The 20,543-nt window shown below is 40.8% G+C and overlaps 1 protein-coding gene across 4 annotated transcripts in view; it reads right to left on the bottom strand.

Moving 5' to 3' along the window:
- The window catches only part of MFSD6 (major facilitator superfamily domain containing 6), a 96,190-nt gene extending 76,353 nt beyond the window's left edge, over nt 1–19,837 (bottom strand). The window contains exon 1 of one of the 4 annotated variants that reach the window (XR_010135889.1): nt 19,484–19,729. The gene's annotated coding sequence lies outside the window, so the exon portion shown is untranslated. Of the gene's footprint in view, nt 1–18,923 lie in introns of all 4 variants that reach the window. The other 3 variants (XM_009237917.4, XM_054549001.2, XM_054549000.2) reach the window with 3 other exon arrangements.
- Nucleotides 19,838–20,543: the final 706 nt, after the last annotated feature.

Genomic DNA, 20,543 nt, shown 5'->3' with positions numbered 1-20,543 from the left:
GGTCAGGAGTTCAAGACCAGTCTGATCAACATGGTGAAACCCCATCTCTACTAAAAATACAAAAATTAGCTGGGCATGGTGGTGGGCACCTGTAATCCCAGCTACTCAGGAGGCTGAGACAAGAGAATCGCTTGAACCCAGGAGGTGGGGGTTGCAGTGAGCCAAGATTGCACCATTGCAATCTAGCCTGCGTGACAAGAGTGAAACTCTGTCTCAAAAAAAAAAAAAGAAAAAAAGAAAAAAAAAGTGGTAGACTTCTCTTCCAAGAAGATGGAGTAGACACAATTTTCTCTATCACTTCTGCTAAGTACAACTAAAAACCCTAGACAATAATATTTAAAGTAAACATAGAAGACTCTGAAAGATAGACAAAAAAAGGCGGACCAGCTATGGACCTTGGTACCCAAGGAACAACACAGGTATGAGTGGAGCTGAAGAACCAAGAAATACTGATGGGTGAAGATGAGTGCAAACAAAAAGCCCTAACAAGTGCCTGCTTGCTCTATCTAATGAACCAGGAAAGGGGCAGTCTAGAAAGACAGAGAACTTTAGATAATAACTTCAACTGCAGCCAAATACCACAGAAAAAATGACCATAACCCTATTCCCACTTCCGCCCACACCATCAAAGGCTGAGCGGGGAGCCTACAATTCTGCCCTCACCAGGCTATAATGGGGAACCCCCAACCCCTCAACTAAGGTGGGATCAGAGAAGATAAAGGAGCAAGGACTTTCATCCCTGCTAGGCAGTAATGAGGCCACAGTATCAGTGGAGATTACATGGGGAGCCTGGACTGCCAACCCACCTGTTGGTAACAAGGCACCCTTACCTTTCCTCACTGGGGTGATGTCAGGAGTTACAGTAGAGAATCAGGACTTTTACCACTGGCCAGCAGTAAGGAGGTCCACCCCTCACTCTCAATGGGTGTCACTGAAGGCCATGTGAGGAGGCCTACTGGGGAGCTGAAATGCCCATCTCCATTTCACAGTAATGAAAAGTCTTTCACCTTCAGGTATCCAGAGAGACTGAGTGAGGAACTTGGACTTCTACCTCCAGCTGGCAGTAATAAAGCAGCATCCTCCCTTCTCTTGCCAGAGCAGTTTCAGAAAAAGTCAGCTAAAGCAGAAGGTCTAAATAAGATCCACAGTCTCATAAAATAATACCCAAAACTTCTTGCTTTCAATAAAAAATCATGCATCACACCAAGAACCAGGAAGATCTCAAACTGAATGGAGAAAGACAACCAATGGATGCCAACATTGAGATGACAGGAATGACAACCATTTTAAAAACAACCATCATTTGGAAATAATAGACACTGGGGACTCCAAAAGTGGGGAGAATAGGAAGGGGATGAGGACTGAAAAATTGCCTGTTGTGTACAATGTTCAATATTTGGGTGATGGGTACACCAGAAGCCCAATCCCCACAACTACACAATATACCCATGTAACAAACATGCATTGTACCCCCTGAATTTAAAATATTTTTTAAAAGCCATCCTAAAAATTCTTAAATAGGCAATTATAAACATGCTTGAAACAAAACAAAAAAAACAGAAAGTCTCAGCAAAGAAATATAAGAAAAAATGGAAAACTTAGAACTGGAAAATACAACCACCAAAATAAATCTTAATGGATACACTTAATAGAATAAAGGGGACAGAGGGATTAATGAGTGAATTGGGATACAGAACAATAGGAATTAAACAATCTGAACAGAGAGAAAATAAAGTGAAAGAGCCTTAAGGATCTATGGGACTGTAACTAAAGATCTAATGTTCATGTCATCATAGTCCTGGAAGGTGAGGAGAAAAAAAGGGAGTGAAAAAGTTGTCAAAGAAGTAAAGGCTGAAAACTTCTCAAATTCGCAAAAGACATAAACCTACAGATTCCAGAAGCTGAGCAATCCCAACAGGATAAACCTAAAACAAAATGCCCATACCAAAACACATCAGTCAAACTTCTAAAAACTAAAGGCAAGGAAAAAAAATTTTGAAAGCAGAGAGAAACAACTTACCAATGGGAGAAAAACAATTGAAATGATAGCAGATTTCTGAGAAACCATGGACACTGGAAGTGGCACAATATGTTTTTAAGTGCTAAAAGAAAAGAATTATCAATGCAGAATACTATATCCAGAAAAAAGACTGTCCAAAAAAACAGGAAACTACTAATATCCCTGGTAAATCTAGATACAAGAACCCTTAAGAAAATATTAGAAAAGAGAATTTAGCAACATATAAAAAGAATTATACACCATGACAAAGTGTGGTTGATTCCAAAAATACAAGGCTGATACAATATTTGAAAGTCAGTCAATTCAATCTACCATGTTAATAAGCTAAAGAAGAAAAATTACTTGAGCTTACCAATCAATGCAGAAAAACATTTGATAAAATAAACATTTGAAAAAGTCTCAGAAAATAGGTTCTGAGGTAAAAAGTCTCAGAAAAATAGGAACAGAGGGGAATGTTCTCAATTTGATAAAGATCACCTACGGAAACCCATGGGTAACACTGCACTTAATGGTGAAAGACTGAATGCTTTTTCTCTAAAATAAGGAACAAGGCAAGACTGTCTGTTCTCATCGTTCTTATGCAACACAATGCTGGAAGTTCTCACCAGTGCAATAGGAAATAAAAGAAAACAAAAGACATACAGATCAAGAACAAAGAAACTGTCCCTATTTGCAGTTAACATGACTAGGTAGAAAATCCCAAGAAACCTATAAATAAACTTCTAGAACTAATAAGTGTGTTCAGCAAGTTCACAGGATACAAGATAAGCATACAATAATTAATTGTATTTCTATATGCTAGCAATGAACACATGGACACCAAAATTATAATACCATTTACAACTGCTTAAAAAAGAAACACTTGGGTATAAATTTAAAAAATGTGTACCAGGCCTTATGCTGAAAACCATAAAATGCTGATGAAAGAAATCAAAGAGCTAAATAAATGGATCCATGTTTATGAATTTCAATTCTCCTCAAATTGATATACAGGTTTAACACAACTCCTATCAAAATCTCAGCAACATATTTTTGTAGATATAGACAAGATTTTAAAATTTATACAGAAAAGGAAAGAAATGAATAGCTAAAGCAGTTTTGAAAAAGATCATATAGCTGTGCATTAATTAAGACTGTGTGGTATTAGCAGAAGGACAGACACATAGATCAATGTAACAGAATACAGAACCCAGAACAAATCCACCCAAATATGCCCAACTGTTTTTTAACAAAGATGCAAAAACAATTCAATGGTGGAAAGGTAACCTTTCAACAAATGGTGCTGAGGTAATTAGACATCCATGGGCAAAAAAATGAACCTCGGCCAGGCGCGGTGGCTCACGCCTGTAATCCCAGCACTTTGGTGGCCGAGGCGGACGGATCACCTGAGGTCAGGAGTTCGAGACCAGCCTGACCAACATGGAAAAACCCCGTCTCTACTAAAAATACAAAATTAGCTGGGCATGGTGTCATGTGCCTGTAATCCCAGCTACTCGGGAGGCTGAGGCAGGAGAATCACTTGAACTTGGGAGACAGAGGTTGCAGTGAGCCGAGACAGAGCCACTGCACTCCAGCCTGGACAATAAGAGTGAAACTCTGTCTGAAAAAAAAAAAAATTAACCTCAAACTAAGTCTTATACCTTATACAAATATTAACTCAAAATGGATCATTAACTTAACTATACAATTTGAAACTATAAAACATTTAGAAAACAAAAAAAGAAGAAGAAAATCTTTAGCCTCTAGTGCTAGGCAGAGTTTTTAGACTTGACACCAATAACATGATCCATAAAAGGAAAAACTAATGTTAGACTTCATTAAAATTTAAAACTTTTGCTCTACAAAAGACCCTGCGAAGAGGATGAAAACACAAGCTACAGACTGTGAGAAAATACTTGGAAACCACAAATCCAGCAAAGGATTAGTTTCTAGAATATGTAAAGAATTCTCTGAACTCAACAAACAATCCAATTAGAAAATGGACAAAAGACATGAAGGGACATTTCACTGAAGAGGATAGATAGGATATATAGATGCATAGATACAAATGAAAAGATGTTCAACATCATTAATGATTAGGGAAATGTAAATTAAAACCATGATGCTACATCACTACACGTCTATAAGAATGGTTAAAATAAAAATAGAGATAACACTGAATTCTGATAAGGAGGCACAACTACCAAATTACTCATACACTGTGGGTGGGGATGTAAAATGGTACACCACTCTAGAAAGCAGTTTAGCAGTTTCTAATAAAACTAAATACATGATTACCATAAAACCCAGTAATTACACTTCTGGGAATTTATTCCAGATAAATGAAAACTTATTTTCACACAGAAACCCATGCATAAATGTTTATAGCAGCTTTCTTCATAATAGCCAAAAAGTGGAGACAACCCAAAAGCCCTTCAAAGGATGGAAGGACTAATTAAACAAATTGTGCTACAGCTTTACTATGGGATATTATGCAGCAATAAAAAGGAGCAAACGATTGATACATGCAGTAACCTGGATAAATTTCCAGATAATTATAGAATGAAAAAATCCTACCTCAAAACATTACATACTGTATGATTCTATTCATATAGCATTCTTGAAATGACAAAATCATTGAAATAGAGACAGACAGGTGATTGCCAGGAACTCACTAGAGAGTGGGGACAGGAGGGAAGTAGAGGTGGCTATACAAGGGCAACATGAGGGACCTTGGTGGCGACAGAGAGAAATGTTCTGGATCTTGACTGCCTCAATGTCAATGGTGCTATTATGCTATAGTTTTGCAAGATGTTATCACTGGGGAAAAGTCAGGGGGTACAGGATACACGGGACATTGCTCTATTATTTCTAACAACTACATGTGAATCCAAGATGATCTCAAAATAAAGTTTAATTAAAAGAAGTTAGGATAGGGGTTACCCTTAAGGGAGATAGTGACTAGAAGGAATTTTGGGGTGCTGATAATGTATTTTCTCATCTAGGGCTTTATTTCATGACGTGTTCACTTTGTAAAAACTCACTGAACTACAGTATTCTACAACAAAAGAACTTAATATGAAGAAAAAAAAAGACAAAAGTAGGAGAGAAAAAATAAGACAGATACAGCATCTCCCAGGAAGTCAAACATCTAGAAAATAGTAACTCCAAGAAGGAAGAAAAAAAAATTAAGGGAAGAAAACTTTAAAATTTCAAGAAAATTCCTCAAAACTGAAAGATAAGAGCTGTCTGAGTGAAATGACCCACCTAGTACCTAACACAATGAATAAAAATAGACACAAGCCAAAGCACATCATCAACATTTCAGAACACTGGGACAAACGAATTACCTTACAAACTTTCAGAGTATAAAATATTTCACATAATAAGCATCAGAAATGAGAATGGCTTCAGATATCTCAACAACATCATCACAATCTATATGTAGCCAAATTATTAGTTGAGTTTATAGGTGAAATAAAGACATTTTACACATGCAATTTCTCACACAATTTATCTCTTACGTACCCTTTCTCAGGTTGTGTTCCACCAGAACAAAAGGATAAATCAAGCGAAAGACAGACATGGGATACAGGAAATAAGAGATCTAACATGGGAGAGAAGCAACAGGAATACAGGGATGATAGAACTGGAGATCTCAGGATGACAGCTTTGCACCAGACACAAGGGCCACCAGTCTAGTGGGAATAGGACTGAAGGTTTCAGGAGAGACCGTCAGAAAAATGACACTGGTAGAACACCAATACACCTGAATGTCCTAAGAGGAAATTTAGATGGCTGGTGAAACATTCAGGGATGAATAACTGATAAATACAGAGAAAGTTAAATAAACAGAACACTACAAGAAAACAAAGAGTTGTATAGAAAAAGAAAAAATGCAGTTTACTACATGTCTCTGTTATGATTACACACTCATACAAATGCAATACTGAACTAACCAAAATTGCCTTATAGCTACATTGGGAAGTCAGAGAAATGAGAAAGTTAGGCTTTCTCATTAGACAGTCAGGAGCAGAAGAGAGAGTTAACTCGGTTTCTTCCATAGTGGGAAGACACTAGACATTATCTAGTGTCTTTAAATAAAATTAAAGTCAAGAAATACAGATACAAGAATTTTATTTAAAGACATACAGGTGATAATCCTACTATTTTGGGAGGCCAAGGCAAGAGGATCAATTGAGGTCAGGAGTTCAAAATCAGTCTGGGCAACATAGCGAGATCCCATCTTTAAAAAAAAAATTTTTTTAAGTTAGCCAGGTATGGTGGTACATGCTCACAGTCCTAGCTACTTGGGAGACTGAGGTGCCCAGAACGGTGAGCTATGATCATACCACTGCACTCAGCCTGGGTGACAGGGCGAGACCTGTCTCAAATAAATAAATAGGTGAATTATCAAAATAATTGCAGAAAAAGTAGTTGCCTCTGGGAGGAGAAATAAAAAGAGCACAGAAGTCTGTTTTTTTTGTTCTGGTTGGTAACAAACCTTGTAAACATGTTCATTTTTTTAACTTCATACATCTATAACTCTCATTTTAAAAATAAAAACTAAGAAAGAAATATGCAGTCATGTGGGTTTTGTCTTTACAAACGACATTAAAGCCAACTACTAACACCCTTCTATCACTGACTAAACATTTTTCAGAGTTGTACAGAATGTCTGACTGCATCAATTCTAATCAGGGGCCTTAGAATGAACTTTAATTAATTATTCTACCTAAATCATTGGCTGAATCTTCACCAGGTAGATCAGAGGACACAAAGTCCTCTTTAACAGGCATAATTTCCTGAATTGTCCAAGTGATTATGAAGAACTGATGCCCATATGCTAATTCAAAAATGGAAATATCTTACATTAAGATATTGATGTAAACCTTGATGAGTGACTTTCTCCCAAAATATTCTCTCCTCTCCACCTTATGCAAATGATTTTTGAGTATCATAAGGTTACACAAGGTTTCTCTGGTTACATAAGTCCAGATGTTAAGTAGTTCTCACAGTATCAACAAATACAAAGTCGTTATGGAAATGTTTCTGTAATATGACATTCAGTATCCCATATATAAATGTCATACTCAGTAACTTTTATATGAATTTCAAATCTCAAAAGACAAACAAAACTGTTAAACTCAGGTCTTTTTTTTTTACTCAATATTTTCAGGTCATATTTAGATTTTGGTGAAAAGGAACCAAAACATGGAGAAATCACATTATAAACACAGTTATGAAATAAAGCATAATAAATAAAGTGTCATCACAGGATCAGGGACAAAAAGAAACCAAAAACAAGTATATCCCAATGTAGGGCATCTTTGGCTGAAGTGGATTATATTTAATTTGTCATAAGGAATGATAGAACAAGTACAAAGAGTAGTAAAAATATTTATATGCTGGATGAGACAATCTGTTTATAAAGTGAAAGGAGATTTTGTTTATTGAGAGGTTGATATGGGCTAAATGTCTACAGCCCCTCCAAAATTAATAAGTTAGAGCCCTAAACCCCAATATGATGGTATTTGGAGGTAGCCCTGTTTGGAGGTAATTAGGTTGAGAAGAGGTCATGAGATAGGACCTTTTTGATGTGATTAATGCCCTTATAAGAGGAGGCAACTCTCTCTGTACCCACATAGCAAGAAGGTGGCTATCTGGTAGCCAGGAAGAGGGCCCTCAACAGGAACAGAGTCTACTTGCACCTTGATGTTGGACTTCTCGGTCTCCAGAACTGTGAGAAATAAACCGTGGTTCAAGTAACCCTGTCTATATATGGTATTTTGTTATAGCAGCCTGAGCAAACTAAGACAGTGGGCAATGAACATGAATCAATTCAGATAATATTTTGTTTTTAATGTCTGAGTCTTAATGCTTTTTAAAAAAAAGAAACTTGAAAACATAGAGTTAAGAAGACATTTCAAATTATATACAGAATTAACTTTATGATCTTTTCTGGGAAATATTCTCTAGTGCAGGTTTGCAGTTAATCCTAATCAGATAAGGAAGGCTTTGTTTACTTTTTAGGAAAGCAGAAGTCTTCTCACCTGGCACAGTCTAATGATAGTAATCAATACGACTATTGTGAAAATATAACACAGACTTCTAAAACCTGGAAAGCTATGCTACCAGTACCTACACTGAGTCATTCAAATAGCAGGTATTTCTGAATTATTGATGAGAGGCAATGAAATCACTCTTGTTAAAACTGATAGCTTTCTTCATTATGTATTTGAATTAAAACTGCTCAAACATATATTGAGTTATCCGCAAATATATGAGAGTATGAAAATGGATTCAACTTTTGAAGAAAGAAACCCTGAGATCGAATACAATATTTGGAATAATTGCCAAAGGTTAGATTTACAAACATGATGAGAATGTGTGCTATAACATAGCAGTGACATAATTATCAGTGATGGAGAGGAAACAATCCCTGGATACCACAGAAGGGATACTCTTCCTTGTGCCATGGCCATCATAACTCAGTGTTGCCTGGTGATGAGGGCTGAAGCTGCAAAGCAGGGAAATCGACTTTTCAAACCCTTGCAGCTAGCTCTGTCTTGTCAACTGTTATTGGCCAACATTCTCAATGGCTTTGGGAAACGTGAGTCCCAGAGCTGGACTCTAACATACTGCTGCAATTATGACCAGTATAGACACAGGGAAGCTACTGTAAAAGAGCGTTAGAATCTAGGTATTCACACACTGCACTCGAACATTCAGTTCAACCCCCAGCTTCTTCCAGGATAGAGCTTTTTCCAGAGACACAGTGTGCAAGGTCAATTCCCATAGATTTTTTTTTTTCCATCAGGATTGCTTTAGCATCTGCTAGACATTTAGCCAATGTCACGAAAAAAATATATAAGGTTAGTTTTATAACAGTTACACAGGCTACAAGGGCACTGATCTGTGCAAAGATGAATGACTACTTTGGAATCTTCCTCTTCTTTTCAGGGTATTTTGACATGGTTCCTTTATGGCAAAGCCAAATGATGAAAGAAACAAAACTGGTCTGAGTCCTGTCAGCCCAGTTTCCAGCTTGAGCCCTCCAGGCATTCAACACTGCCCATGGGCTCCCCAGAGCTGCTACTAGCAGCATTCCACTGGGATAGAAACTCCTCCCAGAAACTAGAACCTGGCACCCTTGTTATTCGTTTTGTTTTGTTTTGTTTTTTGTTTTTCTTAGACAGGGGTTCCTTCTGTCCCCCAGGCTGGAGCGCAGTGGCACAATCACAGCTCACCACAGCCTTGACCTCCTGGGCTCAAGTGATCCTCCCACCTCAGCCTCCCAAGTAGCTGGGACTACAGGCACACACCACCACTCTTGGCTATTCTTTTTAGTTGTTTGTAGAGACAGGGTCTCACTATGTTGCCCAGGCTGGTCTTGAACTCCTGGGCTCAAGTGATCCATTTGCCTCAGCCTCCTAAAGTGCTAGAATTACAGGTGTGGGCCACTGCACCCAACCACTCTGGTCATTCTTGGTGGGCCTTTCCAAGGCTCCTAGTAAAACCTGACTGCTAGATCACAAGCAAGCTGATCCACAACCTTGGTTGCCCCATCTTGATAACATATTTGCACTTTAACAGGGCAGTGGATTATACTATCATATTATTACCAACTACAATACAATAACACTTGAGTAACACTTGCTATGAACCTAGCGTGTATTAACTCATTTAATACTCACAACAGTCCTCTGGGGTGGAAACGATTCCTTTCCCAGTTTTACCGATGAGGAAACTGTGGCACAGAGAAGGCAAATAACCAGCCCAAAATCACATAGGGAATGAGTAGCAGTGCCGCTCTTAGCAGGTACTGACTCTCAATGCACTGTACAGCTATGAGACAGGGATGCCAAAAGTTAGGTCTTAGGCCTCAAAGACTTGCTGTATCATTGACAAGATAAGCCTAAAACACATCTCTCTCTCTCTTGCTCTCTCTCTCTCTCTCTCTCTCACACACACACACACACACCACTAAAGGGTTAAATGAAAAGTCAGAATAATAATGGAAGAAAAGCCACATAGCCCTACATAATTTATTAACTAAAAGATATTAGGACAATAGGTGCATGCTTCTGGAGTTCCAAGTAGGGTGTCCATACTTCAGACAGGGGTTGTCAAGAAAACGAGGGGCTTAAACTGAACTCTGAAAGATGGGCAGGATTCACTTAGGCAAAGATGAGTGGGAAAACTATTCCAGGGAAGAGGAAAGAAAAGGCAGCAGAGGATCCGTAAAAGATTTATCCCAGGACTAAAGGGCATATGAGGCCACCCAGACAGCAACAGATGGCACAGGGCCTTGAATACCAGGCTGAGGGACGACAGAACACAAAATACAATGGAATTATACTGAAAAAAAGACATACATTTGAACAACCAAAAAAACCCTACAGCTATAGATCGAGCACCCACTAGTAGGTAGGACACATGCTGGAGGCCACACAGTCCCTGTCATGACACCCAGAGGTGAGAAGAAGACGGGGGCACACACAATCACAACACCCTATGCTAAATGTTCAAACAGGAGCAAGCACAGGTGATGTACACAGAGGGTCTGTGGGATGGGGCCTCGAGCCAGTCTTAAAGGATGAATAGATTGGCAGGGTTTTGCTACTGCAACCTTGCTAAGGATTTCCCAACATTTGAACTTTTATTTTGGTGTACTGATCTTATCGCTAATGATCCAGTACTGAAGTCTTGTGATGGTATCATTTCAGAACAAACAGTACTTTATGAATTCACTATATCTAATGGGACCTTTCATAACATCTAGAAATAGAATACACTTGAAACATTTTCCTGACTCCTTCCTCTACTTCTAGAGATTGTTCTCACATCTACTATAGGATTTATAGGTAATTTTATTGCTATCTTTTTACAGATATCTCATCTGCCCAACAAGACTGTATACCCCTTGAGGGAGGAATCTAGAACATAACATAATGCCCTTTACCCCTCCCTGTAAGCTCTCAATACTGTTTATTTTGACAAGCACCCGATGACAATAAACATATAAATTTTTATTAAAGTTTAATGTGATCAAAAATTAATTTTAGGAAGTAGAGTCAAAAGAAGTCCCAGTTGCATCCCCCTGGCTTTGATAAATCAGTGCCTCTTTAAGCCTCCTTTTCCATACAAACTTAAGTCAATTAACTCCCAGAAGGGTTCTAGAGCTTAAATGAAATAAAGCATGAGAAAGCATTCTATTAATCTAAAAGCAACATACGAACATTTGGTGTTGGTGGTAGTTGTAGTTTTATTCCAGATATTTCATTAAAACTCTGGGTCTTATTTTGCAATTATGCCAAAAGCACTTTTCCCAGAATTATTTGGCACCACCCTTGAACTAGGCTAGCATTTTATCCATCTGTGCTCATGAATTTATGTTCATGTCTGTTTTCATGTCTACAGCCTGATGAGGGACTGTGAGGCACTGGTTCACTGGAGAACACACTATTGTAATATGGACTGGAATGATAATTCATTATCTCCAGGAAAGAAATAACTATTCACTTAAAATATTCTGTAGAAACATTTTACTCATATTTGTAACATCATAAATCTGAAAGAAAGGACCTGAAATCCTCTCTAACATTTCCTTTCAACCTGCTAACAGGGTGAAAAAGGAACAAATTATTTTGATCTCTTAAGGGTTGGAGGAAATAGCTTATAACCATAAAGATGGCTTTAGTAATAAAGACCAACTAGATTTTCACTTTCACTTTGTGGAAGAAAATAATCAAATGTCAATTAAAAATTTATAATTTAGGTTCCTCAGACCTTATCAGCCATCATGAAGCAGATTCCTATTTATTAGTTTTAGACTCCTGATTAAATATTGTGCCAATATAGCATAATTTATAATATAAATTTGAAGCAGGCCCCAGAACTTCATTTCCTTCTACCTTTCAAATAAGCTTCCTGTCTTAGAACAAGCCCAGCGGGAGGAACAAGTAACAGTTCACATTACAGAGCTATCCAACACTATTAGACACTGAGGAAGTTAAGAGGGTTAAATAAAGCACAATCTACACACAAGACAAGGCAGTTTAAACAGAAATGTGTGGGTGCTTCTTTCTCAGACCTTTTATGAGTTTACAACTGAGACCAGAATATAGATCTCAAGGTTTATACTACATTTTCCTATAGTCCTGGACTATGATAGTTATTTTTACTTACATCCCCTAAATGTGCTATAGTCTAAAAGAATAATTTATATCCTTAGTACGTTCCCATATATGTAATCTAAAATTGTTTTATTTTGCGGTTAGGGTTCTGATAACTTGAGAATTACCATAAGCTATCAATTCTAATGATATAATTACTTTCAGAAAAAGGTTTACTACTTAGCCCATAGAAGGAAAAAGTGGCTGAGCACAGTGGCTCACATCTGTAATCCCAGCACTTTGGGAGACAGAGGCGGGAGGATCGCTTGAAGCCAGGAGTTCAAGACCAGCATGGGCAACAAAGCAAGATCCCATGTCTACAATTTTTTTTTAATGAGTCAGGCATGGTGGTTCACACCTGTAGTTTTAGCTACCCAGGAGGCCAAGGCAGGAGAATCACTTGAGCCCAGGAGTTCAAGGCTGCAGTGAGCTAGGATCACACCACTGCACTCCGGCCTGGGTAACTGAGAGAGACCCCGTCTGTAAACAAATAAAAATAAAAAAGATAGATACTTTAACATACATACCATACCAATAATTTTTAAAATGGAAATATTCAATGCTGGTGAGTATGAGAATTGACAGGCACTGTCTCATTCACCGAGAGTAAAAACATAAAACTTTCTGAAAAGCAAAGACTTAAATGTAAAGATTTTTATTGCAAGAGTTTTCACAATAATCACAACTGAAACAAAGTAAGTGATCAATAATAAGGACAGTTAAATAAGTTATGGTGAAAATAGGTAGATAAGCTATAGAGAAAAATAAAATCTTATATCCATATCATGGGAAAATAGAACTTAACTACATGGGAAAATGCATCATGTTAAATGAAAGAGCAGGACACAAACCTCTAGATATAGTACAGTTTATATTTGTAAATCTATGTAGCTCAAATAAAATGTATTCTAGAAAAAGACTCGATGAAAATGACACCAAAATGTTATCAGGGATTATCTCTAAGTAGTAAAATTAGGACTTATTTAATTTTTTTCTTATACTTGGCTGGATTTTTAAAAAATTATTATTTATCACTTTAAAAATACATATTTAAAAAGGAATTATTTTAAATATAAAACATTTGAGTGACAATTGGGATGTCCTTGTTCCCAGAGTTCTTGAAAAATTAGAGTTACTAAACTGAGGTCTGATCATTCATCTAATGCCTTGTGCTTCCCAGTATACGGAATTGAAAGGGACTGTCACAAGGACTCTGAGACACTTAAAAGATATGCACACCTTTTACAGGGAGCCTCATTACACAGAAAATAAAACTGAAACGTGTCATGTTTACTCATTCAAAAGAATGATAATAAAGTCTTTTATTTAAACTCCCTTATAAATGTGAATTGGGGCATATTTGTTCATTAGTTAAACACAACTGCACACAGGCATGATTTTGAAATAGAATTAAGAAAGGCACTCCATAATAGCTAAAGAAGCTTGCCTTTGCTGGATTGGAGCATGTTAATCAAGAACACAGCACTTCTTTATTTTATGTTCCAGGACACATGTGCAGGACATGCGGGTTTGTTACATAGGCAAACGTGTGCCATGGTGTTTTGCAGCACCTACCAACCCATCACCTAGGTATTAAGCCCCACATGTATTAGTTATTTATCCTGATGCTCTCCCTCCCCCTGCCACCCCACCCCCCAGACAGGCCCCAGGAACACAGTACTTCTTAAAAGTCATAGGCAGCAGCATGCATGTCACTTTGTATGATTCTGCTTTATGTGTTTGGTGTGGTGGCTTCTTCCTTTGCTCTACATGACAGAAACCTTGTGTACTTTGAGGCCAAGTATGTTCTACCTTAACTTTGTCCCTAAAAGTGCCCTGAACAGTTAAGAATTCCCAGCATGACTCACAGGGACCCACTCCTGCCACTGCTCCAGTGCTCAGTTTCTCCTGGAATCCTGGGCCCTGCCTGCCATGTCTCTCCTCTTCACCCCACAGTATAGCAGGGCTCACGGTACATTGGTTTATTGGAGCTCAGAGAGAGCAGGCCCCATGTAGAGTGGAGTGTACCTGCCTGTGGAGGAAGGTCTCTCTATATAACCAACACAGACTGCTAACTACCAGTCCAGGCTCATCACTCACTTTCCTTTGGCGCGGTTAACCCACACATCGGGCTTGTTCAGGCAGCACCAGTTCCTCCTTTTTATCCTCCTCAAAGCCACACACCAGAGCTCACTCTGCCCACTGCTGATTCATAGTGTCCCTGTCTTTCCCCCATCCCACTCTTGGTCTCAGATCAAAATGCTTCCAAACATTTCCTCAGAGTCATTCAGAGTCGGCCTTTCCTGTTTTGTACTTGCCAAATGTTTCCTGAATTGGTCTCCCATTCTAAAACATGCCCCACAACAAATGTCAAAGAAAGATGTCTCTGCCCCCCTTAATTCAATTTTTTTCCACATCTCTTGAACATGGTTTTTTAAGGGTCTGAATTTCTTCCCATCTTTGGCCTATTCTCTCCCATTCTACCCCACCCCTCCATCCTAAAATGCAGCAGAACCACCAGGTCACAAGGTAATACAGAACTCTCACTCACATCTCTTCAACATAATCATCAACACGTGGCTCAGCTAGATTTACATCATAATGGATCAAGGCAGGGAGAGGCTACTTTGAATACATACAACATTGGGATGTAGTTTTTGTTGGTGCTGAAGTAGACGTGGGGGTTTGGGAGGGTGTGCTCTTTTTAAAGCCATAACATAGCAACCAGTAACTATAGCAGACACATACTAACATATAGGCTCAAGGTTTAGGTGTTCCACGTTTGTAATTATTTATTATTTGGTTGGCTTTTCTGTTTTGGCCCCTGCACCAACAAATCAAACATCACTTGTCTGAACAAATGACTCTGGTAGTTTCCAAAAGTTGCCTAGCCAACTTGAGACAATGCCATTTTGCAAAAACAGTAAATAAATATCATCCAAATGTGGGCAATCAAAAACAGCTACAAAGCAAATGTTACTGAATCCAGAAGTGGGGCTAAGTACTGGATAACGTATCATTCAGAATTTAGGAAAACAAATCAGGCTGACACAAGCCCCTCTCACCCCCAAAATGCCAGTAGAGTAAATGGGAACAGACAGCTAATGTTGGATAACTAAACATGGAGGAATTATAAACTCAAAGGAAATGTTCTTGGTGGAGGCATTAAGGTGTTTTCATTGCCCCACACAGAATTTACATCAGATGTGTTTGTTTGCTTTTCCCAGGAATCAAAAATGCTATGCCCAGGGAAATGCCATGTTAGTTGAGTTTGAGGAAGAAATTTTACCCAAACTGGCCTTGTAGTAGGTAGGGTAGGACTTTGCACTTGATTTCTGCCTTTAAAGATAACCTATTGAACAAAGTTTCCTAAATTAAAAGATGGAGATTTCCTTCTGCCTAAAACATAATTAGAACCTAAAATGAAATGTTGGATAATACCTAAAATTGTGAGAATATCTCTTCTGTAAAATACTTTTACAATTCCCTTTTTCTCAAGATTACCTACTACCACAATGATAATTAACCAAGTTTAAGCATGTGTTTTCTTGATTCTGAAAAGTCTGAATGAATTATGGCTCTGGATTTCTAAGTCTGGGCAGGGAAATGTATTAATTTTTAAGGATTCTAAGCAGTGGTTTTAGTTAATTTTACATAGAATTGGATAGAACTATAGGAGTGTATTTAACAAGTACATATGCATCAGATTAGTTTAACTTTATGATAACTTGCTGCTCCTAAATTGTTACTAAAAATAATTATACCTAAAGTCATCCAGAATGCCATAATTTCATGAGATGACACAGCAGGTAAACTGGTTTCTCCAACTCCTACCTTCTACCAGATTGTTCTGTACAGAACAGTCATGCTTCCAAAGACAGCCACCACTAGCAAGACCAGGAAGAAAGAAATTCTTATCACCCCTAATCAAGCAGATAAATTGTATATGCTCCAAAGCATTCTTATTGAGGAGGAAAACTGAGGAGTTGTAGAATATGCTACAGTTACTATTAGAAAAAGTAAAAGCCAGTCACCTGAGACTCTTTACCCTTTGCCCCCCGGTTCTCAGTATGCCACCTTTCACTTTGATCTCCTGAGTCTCATTTCACTTCCCTAACATTAGAGTTTAGGCACATTCAATTTTATCTTACTTTGGATTGTTATAAAATCAATTAATTCTAGTCTTCTTTTGTTTTCCTTTTTAGTTTACATAATAAGAGAACACACGCTTGTTCCAAAAACAAAATTTTAAGCCCAAACATAACTTTATAAGGTAAAAAGCAAAAACATCCTCTTTTCTCCATCTTGTCTCACTTCCTGAAGATAGCCACTGTCGGCTGGGCGCAGTGGCTCATGCCTGTAATCCCAGCACTTTGGGAGGCCTAGGCAAGGGAATCACAAGGTCAGGAGATGGAGACCATCCTGGCCAACATGATGAAACCCCGTCTCTACTAAAAAAATAAAAATTAGCTGAGCCTGGTGGCATGTGCCTGTAATCCCAGCTACTCGGGAGGCTGAGGCAGGAGAATAGTTTGAACCCGGGAGGCGGAGGTTGCAGTGGGCCAAGATCGAGCCACTGCACTCCAGCCTGGCGACAGAGCAAGACTCTGTCTGCAAAAAAAAAACAAACAAAAAAAAAACTACTGTCAACTGTTTGGGGACAAAAAGGCATATGTGTGCCTGTATGCAGGTTTAAACAAATGTATATAAATTTCTTCTGAAGCTAGTTTTTTTTTTTTTTCTTTTTTTTGAGATAGAATCTCGCTCTGTTGCCCAGGCTGGAGTGCAGTGGCGCGATCTCAGCTCACTGCAACCTCCGCCTCCCGGGTTCAAGCAATTCTCTGCCTCAGCCTCCTGAGTAGCTGGGATTCCAGGCGCCCACCACCACACTCAGCTAATTTTTGTATTTTTATTACAGATGGGGTTTCACCATCTTGGCCAGGCTGGTCTTGAACTCCTGACTTCATGATCCACCTGCCTCGGCCTCCCAAAGTGCTGGGATTACAGGCATGAGCCACCTTGCCCGGCCATTTTTTTCATTTAATATACAGCATCTTGATTTTTCAGCCAATGTACAAAATAGCTAGCAGACACACATTTATCGTATTTCTTCCTTTCCCTACAATGAGATTGCCAAATTAAGATTTGCTGTCAAAGGAAGTAAAACAAAGAAAACTGTCAGCCTCATACTGCCTTCAATCTATAACTGGTGAGGACAAAAGGGTAAACATACACACATTAATATACATACGTAATAAATATATAAATTATCCTACATGGCTAAATGTTAACATAAGTAATACATGTACATTGAAATCAAGTTAATTTTCAAAGGCACGAAGCTAAGGAAGGCATCTGCGTAGGTGGAGAGACTTAATGGGTTCTGATTAGGGAGGAACACCATGTGGAAATTTCCTGGGCTTTGGAGCCAGAAACATGAGGTCAAATTTAACTCTACCTCTTACTGATTATGTGGTTTGTGTAAGTTGCTTAACCCTTCTGAGCTTCCTTTTTGTCATGCACAGAACTAGGGGAAAGATTTATCTTACAGAGATTGAGATATTAAATGTTTAAGATGGTGTCTTGAACATAATAAGTACCCAAAAAAATGCCTTAATACTGTTAATAGTCCAGACACTATATATGACGGAATTGGTGATCCAATACCCACACCACCAAATACCTATGAACTCTGCTTTTTGTCTTTGTGTTTTATTTGCCTTCACGCTTTTATATTTATTTGTATAGACATGGAAAGTCCCTTAGAAATAAGCTGCTGTAAACATGAAGGATACACAACTACTTAGTAGCTTTAATGCATTATTGAAGTGATGCTCTCTCCTCCTATTTCCCCAGAGCATCCTGCACTGGGCTCATTAACAATGTCCCATCCTTCCCCTAAGCAATCCTAAATTTTACTTACACCTTGTGATAAATAAAAGCCATGTGACTATCACTAAACAACTGACAATATCCTCCACCTGTGCTAGCAGCTTGACGTGTCAAAAGCCAAGCTTCCCAAAGAGGAGGATCCTATCCTCTTTTACTTAACAAGGCTAAAACAGATGCATACACTTTTAGCTGGCTAGTGCCCACGTCTTGGGGAAAGGACCTACCAAGTACACATCTCCTTTTATTACATATTTTAGTCAACTGTATGTCCACCCACCCTTCACATTCATCTATACTTAAGAGGTTAGATTTCTAGAAAATCATGGACTTCTAGAAGGATTAGTGGAAATTTTGGCCACTATAATATCCAACCATCCTCTTTTCCATGTGAGAAAACTGGGGTTCAGGAAGATGTGACATGCCCAAGGACACACAGCTATTTAAATACCAGTTGGGATTAGAACCCCAACTCTTTAAGTCTTTTGCACACTAATAAGCAAGGTATTATATGTTCCAGTAGTTCTGTGAGGTGCTTATTCAATCTTTTTGGGATGAAAAGAAACGTCGGTGGTTGCGAATGCATAAGGGTAATTAACCCACCTGTCTGTCCATGTGGGGATGGGATTAACGACGGGGAAAGTTGCGTTTGTAATTTTCCACCATCTTACCTAAATTTGCAGGAAAATTGCTCTATGGGCAATAAATATGACCCAGGAAGACTAGCAACCCCCAGTAGTATCTCAAAAGGGCTCCAGAGACATGTCAGACCAAGTGGAAGTAAAGCACGAGGTGGGGGATGTCTGCTAGGATGGTGGCAGGCAGAGCAGAGGTATTTTTTTTCCGTATTTATTAACCTGGGAGGGCAGACGTTGTCAATTTCCTCCTCCTGCCACACAAGTGGCCACGTCCTTGTCACTGGGGCTGTGTGGAGGTTCTCACCTCCTCCTTTTTCCCAGGGATGTTTACGGCGAGGGCGCGGGTCGGCCTGGGCGGAGGAGGATCCGGGCATCGGCGCCCACCCCCCGTCCCCACCCGCGGCAGCAGCTGTGGGCGCCCGACGAGGGCTCCCTGGGCAGCGCCTTTGTTTTCCCGACTCCAATTACGTTTGCGGAAGTGCTGCCAGCACCGGGCGCACTGGGGGCGCAGGCGGCAGCCTCCCCCAGCACCCCACAAAGATGACACCCGACACGGGAGCCGGGGGAGGGAAGGAGGGAGGGAGGGAGCGGCGGGCGAGCGAGGCCCGAGCGGAGACAGCGGCGCACGCTCGGCTCCGAGCCCCGGCCCCGAAGCCCCTTTCCCGGCAGCAGGTGTGCGCGGCTGAGGTGCCTACCCGCCCTCCGGCTGGGCCCGTCCGGGGCGGGGGAGGCCAGGGCGGGTCTGCGAGCCCCTTCTCCGCAAGCCAGGCCCGACTCACCTGCTGCGGCGGCGGCAGCGCTCAGCTGCGCGGGGCGCGGGGAACCCTGTCCCCGGAGCGCGGGGCGGCGGCTCGGGGCCCCGGGGCGGCGGCTGTCGGGGCAGCGCGCACCATCCCGGGCTGCTCGCGCGCTCCTCGGGGGCTGCGGCGGGCTGGGCGGGGCGCGGCGAGGCGAGGGATGCGGACCGGGTGGGGCCACGGAGGACGGAGGCGGAGGGCCCAGCGCTCCCGCCGGCGCGACCTTCTCTCCCGCTGCGGCTCCTCCTCCTCCCCGGCCCGGGCCTCCCAGTCGCCGCCGCCGCCGCTCACTACCGGCTGGACCCGTTTCAGGGCCGGGCGCTGAGGACCAGCCGCCAGGTGCAGCGCTCCGCCTCCTGCGGCGGCGGCGGATGCGTCGACTGCCCGCTCCCGGCCTCCAGCCCGCCCCGGCGGCCCGGAGGGACCCCTGAACCCAGCCGGGCCGGGGGAGCGCGCTGAAGAGGCGAAAGCACTGGGCGAGGCTCCATCCCTACCGCACCCCCCACCCCCCGCCCCCACGCGGCTCCCGCTGAGCCCCCAGGCAATGAGTGCGGGCCAGGAAAGGTGGGGGAAAATGTACTAACATCCCTTATTCCTTGAGCGCCTTTTAAGTGGCACACACAATGCTAACGCGGTCAGTGCGTTATCTCCGCGTCTGTCCCGGGTTGACCCGGAAAGGAGGAGCCGGCGGGGTGCGGGAGACAAACAATCTGTGAGTTTCGGGGCTCACCAAGAAGGGGGAACACTGAGACGAATGCACCCTTTTTCAGGAAGCTGCTACTGGCATCTTGCTGAAAAGTGAAACCGTGTGTGTCGCACTAAGAATATAATTAAAGTTGTATTTCTAGTTAAACACGCAGAGTAGGGGGGAAAGTGGAGTATTCACTTGGCAAGTATGTCTGTGTGCCTGTGATGGGCTTTGGGGGATGCCACATCCTGTTCTTAAGGAGTTTATTGTCTTGTTCTGGCAACAACGACAAGAGTGACAATCGTAGCTAACGCTTATAAACATCGATTATGTATGGGGCACTGTGTAGGTACT

The sequence above is a fragment of the Pongo abelii genome, chromosome 11, assembly GCF_028885655.2.
Source record: "Pongo abelii isolate AG06213 chromosome 11, NHGRI_mPonAbe1-v2.0_pri, whole genome shotgun sequence".
Classification (NCBI taxonomy): domain Eukaryota; kingdom Metazoa; phylum Chordata; class Mammalia; order Primates; family Hominidae; genus Pongo; species Pongo abelii.
This window is presented reverse-complemented; position numbering and strand designations above follow the sequence as displayed.